This window comes from Corvus brachyrhynchos, unplaced genomic scaffold (genome assembly GCF_000691975.1).
Source record: "Corvus brachyrhynchos isolate BGI_N302 unplaced genomic scaffold, ASM69197v1 scaffold148, whole genome shotgun sequence".
NCBI classification, from domain to species: Eukaryota; Metazoa; Chordata; class Aves; order Passeriformes; family Corvidae; genus Corvus; species Corvus brachyrhynchos.
Genome location: NW_008239785.1, coordinates 3,375,691 through 3,383,308, shown reverse-complemented (window position 1 = coordinate 3,383,308; position 7,618 = coordinate 3,375,691). Strand labels below are relative to the sequence as shown.

General features: G+C 55.9%; 1 protein-coding gene across 1 annotated transcript in view; it reads left to right on the top strand.

The window, feature by feature from the left end:
• The first annotated feature begins 5,362 nt into the window (after nucleotides 1–5,362).
• Nucleotides 5,363–7,618, top strand: part of RAB37 (RAB37, member RAS oncogene family) — a 9,939-nt gene continuing 7,683 nt past the window's right edge. The window contains exon 1 of the mRNA XM_017743279.1: nucleotides 5,363–5,479. The gene's annotated coding sequence lies outside the window, so the exon portion shown is untranslated. The remainder of the gene's footprint in view (nucleotides 5,480–7,618) is intronic.

Here is a 7,618-nt window from a genome sequence, read left to right as displayed (position 1 = left end):
GGTGTTTGGGGAGGCCGGCACTGCGGGACCGGGCCCAGCCCCGCGGCACAGCCCGCAGCCGCCCTTCAGCCGCTCCCGCTGCCCTGTGCAGGCTCAGGGCGGGTCGGGGGCAGCTGGACCCCGGGGCTCTGTTTGCCAGAAGCAGGTTAATGAGCCGGGACTTCCCTGCCATGAAATAGCTGCGTCCCAGAGACGTCCATTCCTGACCTTCTTGCTTTGAAATTCTCTTTTGCGGTGCTCCTGGGGCTGTGGTTTTTTAACTCCTGGGACTGTGTTTTGTAACTCCAATTGCACGGAGGGTGGTTAGGGTTGGTGGTGTCCCTGTAGGACGTGGGGCGCTCAAGCTTTCCTGCGGGGACAGCAGCAGCAGAGCTTTTTGCTCTCTGCAGTCAGGCGCTGCCCTGCAACTCCTGGAGTCACGGAGGAGATGCTGATTTATGACAGATCCACCCATCACGCCTTCCTGCTGTCCTCACACTGCTTTCCTGCAGTCCCCAGTGACTGTGCAGGAACTGGCACCCTCGGGAAAAGCAGCGACAGGACGGGGGAAGGGCTGGGGTTCTGTGGATCCCTCTTCACAAATCCCAGTCTGTTCTGTATCCTGCTGTACTCAGGGTAAGGTGCCCAGCCCTTGATTAGCAGAAAAATATCAAGTACTAGCAGCTCTCATTTCTGTTGTACACGCAATACGTAGGACATGCCACCAGGGATGACTTGAGAAACTCTGATTCTTTGCAAAACCTTAACTCTCTCTCCTCCAGGAATGAGCTGCTGCAGTTAAGGAATGACATTGGTGGAAATGAGGCTCTGGGTAGAAGACCTGCCCAGGCAAATAACCATCCCAGTCTCATGCTCCCTGCTGTTCCTCTTGGTATTTTTCTGCATCTCCTGGCTGGGCTGCTTGTCTTGCAGAAACAAGGCTGCTCTCACTCCAGGGAAGTGAGGCAGCAAATACCTCACTAGATCTTGTGTCTGAGCAAGCAATCACATTTCAGATGTGCTGAAAAACCCCAAGAGAGCTCTGCAGTCTGGAGACAAGGATTAAATGATTTCTGGTTGGTGGCTAAACCCAGGCCTGGGGAGGAAACTGGCCAGGAGCAAACCAAAGCACGAACAGTAGAGGTTTGTTCTGGGCTATTCCAGAAAAGTTTTGCTTGATACAAAATGATGAATTCTGCTTTCAGGTGGTTTGACCCACTGCCAGATCATTCTTCCTCCCGTGTGATTCCTGGATCCATTTAGCTGGAACAAGACCCAAAGGCAGAGGGATGTGTTCCTTGGCTGTGGTTGATCCAAGGTGTTAGCAGCGGGTTGCAAACAGGGGTCTATCTCCTGCATGATCTGAGCCAGGTTTTGTTTGATGCACAGCCTTAGAGCTCATGTCTGCAGGGCTGAGATACAGCCTCTGCAAGGACAAGGGCCCAGCCAGGCTGGCAGAGGGCTCCAGGCTCTCTCTCAAGCCAGTGTAAGGGTCTTGGCCATGGTGAAATAGTGCCTGGGCAGGTGGGGACAGATCTGAACTGTCCCTGTGGCACATAACAGCTTCTAGCAGCATCCAACTCCATCCCTGGAGCACTTCTTGGAGCAGGGGGGAGGCAGCACAATTTTGTATAAAGAACAGGTTAAAAATAAGTCTCAGGGACTGAGACTTGGCCTGAGAGGCCACGAGAGTAGGGTGGTGAGAGGCTGAAAGCAGCCATGTCTTCACCCTCAGACCTCTCCCAGTGCCATGTCCCAGCTGAGCTCTGCAGGCAGCTGTGCTGGGGGGCACATACACGTTTGCTACAATTTGTTGTGATAAATCCTGCTCACCTGGGCACAAACCTGTGGGTTTGGGGCTCCAGCAGCTCCCTGAGAGCAACACCAGAGCCCGTGGAGGGCACTTCTCCCTTCCCTGCATCCCTCTGACTGGGGTTTTACCCTGTCAGGCTTTCACTAGCTATGTTTAGCTCAGGTCCGGGTTCTGCATGTTAAATCTCGGAAATGAACTGGGAAGACAACCTCAACCCACATGCGCTGTCCCAGATCTCCTCCCGCTTGGCTGGCGCCGGAATTGCAGCCATCGCCTCCCTGCACTGCCTTGACAGCCGTGCAAAACCTCTTTTCCCTCAGCAGGTTAGACCAAAATATCTCTTTTGGTCGCTGGCTGCCAGCCTGAGTACGGGAAGTTTGAATTGTTTTGCCTTGTCCCTGCAGCCCATGCCAAGCCAGCGATGATTTTGACTGAAAGTGATCCATGTATGTCTGAATTAGCCCCAAAACTTACTCAAGGTGTCGGGAGGGATATTTGCTCTTCCCCTAAGGCAGAACAGGCAGAAAAGCCTTTTTCAGGAGGGTGTAACAAGCTGTACCCACTTTTCTGTGGGGCTGTGGGGTGGTGGAGTAGTCAGGTTACCTCTGCCCACCTAGTGGAAATAATTTCCTTTAGCTGGAAACAAGGATTGCTTTGGCTGTGCTGGGGCTCAGCAGTGGTGATGTGGGACTGTCACCAAGTGAGTCTCGGTCTCAGGAAGGTTTCCCTCTGTGCCTTGCCCAGCCCTGGCAAAGCACTGCTCCATCTGCACACCACCAGGCAGAGAAGAACGACAACACCAAAAGGAATCTTGCAACATTTTACCAAAGTTTCCCATGCAAAAAAAAAAAAAACAAACCTGGGAAAACCTGGGGGGATGAGAAGGTGCGGGGGAGGTCAGTCTGTGGCTGAGGATGGGGGAAGAGTCAGGACAGCTATGGAGCTTTGTCACTGGGAGGCTTTTTGCTATCATGACTCAGTCGTGTCCAGCCTGAGGTTCTAAGGGTGAACTAGCCACATCTTCCCCACAGTGGGTTTTTTGTTCTTGTTATATGTTTATTTGGTAACCAGGAAGGCCACAGTGATTTCCACTCTGCTGTCCCTCCACAGAGCCCATGAGCTTTTCCTAAAGTCACTAGGAATACCTCTTGGCTGATCCAGGCCAACTTTTACTACTAAGTCATGAAGCGATTCATGAGTTGTCTCTATTATGAATCCCATTTAAATTATTAATAGAGGAATCTGCCTTTTATACATGTTCTCTGTAAACCCTGGGCTCTGGAGGCTTTCTGGTGCTCATTCCAACCAGCTCTTCTCCCTCCATAATTAATGATATTCTCTGCATTAACTGCTCCCAAAGACAGCACTGCAGGGTGCACCCTGTCTTGTTGAACATCCCAGAACCAGGATTTTGCCTGGAAATAGTGTGTAACACCAAAATATACAGCACTGAGGTGCAGGAGCCCCATGGTAATGAATTCTTGGATTGTTTTCCTATCCAGCTGCTCCTGGGCCTATCCTTCTCTCTGCACAGGGAAGCGTTCTGGGCCCTAGGGAAAAGCCAAGAGGGGTTTGGGCAGGGAAATTTCCCCCAGGAAAGGGGTGACCCAGATCCTCTGGCCCAGGGATTTCTGCCTCCCAACATCCGTCCAGATCCCGTGCAGGCTCCCAGCTCATGATGCTGCTCTGAATGTACAAGTGACCTACAAAGAGCCCAGTCAGGGAGGAAGGAGAAATCTCTGGCTGTGGATCTGGGCACAGGTTGCTGCCTCTCAGCACACAGGTCTGTGCTGCAGCCTGCATCTGGCAGAGGTGCAGGGCTCCCTCCTGCCAAGAGCTCTGCTCAGCAGGTCAGGTTTTTCCCAGGAGAGGTTCAGTGTTTGGGATGTTTTTTTCCGAGGAAAAGTGCTGATTCACTGAGGCAAGCATTCACTGAAGTGTATTGGCGTGAGCAGGCTCCAGGCAGGTTGTGGGGTGGTGCTTTTTGCAGGGCAGGATGCTGATTTCCTGCCACTCCACATCTCTGCATTGTTTGTGGTCCTCAAGCTCCTCGGCTTTTGGTTTCAGCCCACTTCTGTGGGATCTGTGGGATGCAGGTACCACGGTGCCAGGTGCTGTGGATCCCACAGAGCCTCCCAGGTTGTGGAATCAGGCCTTGATCTACTGGGGCTGTTCAGGCATTTGATTAAACACATTCCTTCACACTCATCCTGTTGTTTCACAAGGGCAAGTGCAGTGCCTGAAGTGGTGCCAGGGTTGGTCACACCCCAGGGCACTTTGGGACAGGAGAGGGATGGGACCAGATGTGCACAGAGGCCCCCCTGGGTATCGGGGAGGTACTGATGCACCTTCAGGGTGGAGACAAAGGACTGAAGTGTCACAGGATGGAGCAAGGCTGCCGGAGCTGCACAAACACAAAGCAAGCAGGGGGCAAACAGATGCAGCAGAGGTGGATGCAGAGTGGGGAGGTTTAGCCCCAGCACCTCGCTGGCTCATCCCTGCAGCCTCAGGGGGGACAGGGAACCAGGGACAGAGGGGACACTCAGTGTTTGCTGGAACTGCAGCTTCAGAAACGCCCATGTCCCGAAAGACAAAGCCAAAACTACTTCTAAGCAAGAAGCCTGGTAGCAGAGTGTTTATTTTACCTCGTGTCCTGCGAAAGGGTTGAAAGTGCCTGGGTTTCCTGAAAGGATGGGAATGTTTGCACCGGTGGCTCTGCAAACAAAACCCAGATAGCAGCAGAGGGAAGGGAGGGGTCCTGTTTGCACTGCAGGTCTCTCTTAGGTCAGGGATTTTGAGGGATGTGGGCAGGAGCAGAAGGGAAGATGAGCTCCCCAGGGATGCAGTGTGGGTACTAGGGCCGTGGGCTGGCAGGGTGGGAGCTGCCCAAGAGGTGACAGCTCTGACACCTGCACTGCTCCCTTGTCCCTTCTGCTCAGGGATCTGGGGCTCCCCATGGAGGCTGGAGAGGCAGAGGGACTCTGGGACTTCAAACCCATCACTTTGCAGGAGGAGTGCTGTGGGTCCACAGCATTAGGGCAGCACAAAGACAGCTCAGTGACCTGGTGAGGCTGCGTGGCTGTGGCAGCAGCTGTGTGTAGCAGCTGCAGGAGATGCTCTCTTTACTAAACAGTTTTGGACTTAATCCAGTGACTCCAAAGTCCTCCCAAAGAGGTTTTCCAACAGGGCCGTGTGAGCCAAGGCTGCTTCTTCCCAGTAGCTTCCCGAGCTGGGGTAGGAGCGTCTGTCCTGCTCACTCTCCATGACAGGCCGTGCTTTGCTTTCCCTTCCATCTCTCCTCTCTTGGACAGGGCACAGTGGGGCTCAGGCCTGAAAGCTCATCCCAGACCACATTTCATTAATTACAGAGATGGACAAAGGGTTGGAAATTCCTCTCTGGGCAAATAGCAGAACCAAGAGTGACAGATCCAGGGGCTGGGTGGGTCCTTCTTGATCCTGCTGCATTTTCTGCTGCATCCCTCCAGCACCCCTACCCAAATGTCTGCCCCCAGCTGCACTCTGTGCCTGCAGCTTCTTCATCACCTGCACTGATGCCTCTTTATCTGGTCCTTGCAGACAATCCTGGTTGGAGACAGCGGCGTGGGGAAGACGTCTCTGCTGGTCCAGTTTGACCAGGGCAAGTTCATTCCTGGCTCCTTCTCTGCCACCGTGGGCATTGGGTTTACGGTAAGAGCCCAGTCCCTTGTCCCTGGGCTGTGCACTCACCCTTAGGGAGCAGCTTTATTTGGGAAATCAGAATCTATGAATCCGTGGCAAGCACAAAGAATTGGATGCTTTGCTTTGGTGCTGCTGGATGAGGGATCTGGTTTGGCTGTGTTCTGCTTGGCATCCTTTGGGCTGCTGGGAGGGATGGAGGATGGGTAAAGCTCCATATTCCGAAACCCTTGGTGGGGCTGTGTCGGAGTGCAGCCTTTGGAGCAGCCCTGCTCTGCCAGGGAGATGCCAGCCTGTGTCCTGCCTGTGTCCAGCCCGGGGCCCTGGCGAAAAGTCAGGCAGATGGTGATGGTGCCTGGGAAAAGCACTCGGCTGCCATCCAGAGCTATTTGCAGAGATGCCGTGGGGTCTGAAGAGGTTCTGATGTGTGTCCCCTCTCCTGGGGGAGCTCGGGACCTTACTCCAGAGAGCCTGTCATCCCTTCAGCATCGTGACAAGGCTGGAACTCAGCAAAGGCTGGTACCCATGGGGATGTGATTACCCACAGGAATTTTCTTTTTAGTCCAGACCAAGGAAGCAGGGAAATGTGGCACCAGTGGGGGCTGTCTAGGGCCAAGCAGCCCAGGGACCAGCAGCCAAGGGTGCCCCTGCTGAGCCCTGGGCAGCCAGAGGAGGCTCAGCCACACCACTGCTCTCTGCCAGCTCCCGGCTGCCTCGTTTTTCCCACAGCAAAAGCCAGCTTGTGGGAGTGATGCTCAGCCAGGCGTTTTTCCTGCCCAGGCAACTCCATGAGCTCCAGCACAGTTTGCCATATCCTTCCAACCCCCCTCCCCATCTTGCTGCCGGGAAGCTCAGCCACTTCCAGGAGCTCCGAGTGCCTCCAGCCTCCAGCTCTGGGCACTTTCCTGGCCAAAGAGCATATATAAACTATAAATCCCCCGTGTGGGTCTGAGCGCAGTTACAGGACTGGAAATACAGGTTCTATTTCCCGGGGGGCAGAGGAAGGCTTGGCTGGTGCAGGAGCTGGCAGCCCCAGGAGGCGCAGAGGTGGATGGTGGATGGTGGATGGTGGATGCCATTCCGGAGGGCATCTCTGCCACCGGACCTCCTGCAGCCACGCATGGCCTTCACCTGGAGGGCAGCAAGGGGCACAGCTCTGCACTGGAGCCCTGCACCCCTGGGTCCCAGTGGTGTGAGCAGGGATGGGGGTCGCCCTGAGATTAACCTTGATGTGGGAGAGATGGGATATTCCAGGGAAAATAGATCAGGAAAGGCTCGAGGCTCCTGTACATGAGGTGATGCCTGTAAGGCTGAAGACCTTGAGCAGCTGTAGTGCATGGACGTGGATGGGGTTTTACAGGGTGGGGTTTTGGGTAACACAACATCCCTCTCCAGGGATTTCTCCCACATCCCCATGCTCGGGCTTTTCCCAAATGAAGTGCAGTATGAGCTGCGCTCCAATGGCTGGTGCAGGATGCAGGGGGCTGCGAGCAGCCGGGGGAGCGGGAGGCCGGGCAGCCATCCCGGATGAGACGGAGGCGCCGCGGAACCGCCTCGACACACTCGTGGCTTCCGGCTAGCGGCTCCTGCTCCGCTTCCCTCCCGCCTTCCCTGCGCCGCGGGGCTCACCCGCGGCGCAGCTGCAGCTGATGGGGCAAACCCCCCACCCTGGGCCGGGCTGGTGGGGTGGCAGTGGGAGCTGCCGTCCCCACTGTCCCGGCGTGGCAGGGGGGGATTTGGCAGCACCGGGGTCTCCATCCCCACACTCCGTGAGGGACGGGGTGGCTGTTCATCTGTGGGGCGAGCAGTTCCTCCTCTCCCCACCCATGAGTCCGGAGGGATGTGCGGGGGCTCTGCGCGCCGTGCCCCTGGCAAACCCAGGGTCCCCGGTGTGGGGGTGCAGTGGGGCAGGTTTCCACTCTTCAGCCTCTTCTTCCTCATCCCGTGCCCGGGCTGGGCAGGGAGGCGGCCGGCGCACGGCCTCGGGGGTGGCATCGGCCGGGGGGGGAGGAGGAGGAAGAGGAGGAGGAAGGCGGGGACGAGATCGACGAGGACGACAAAGACGAGGACGAGGACAAGGAGCAGGAGGAGGAGGAGGAGGAGGAGGAGGAGGAGGAGGAGGAGGAGGAGGGGGAGGAGGACGACGACGAC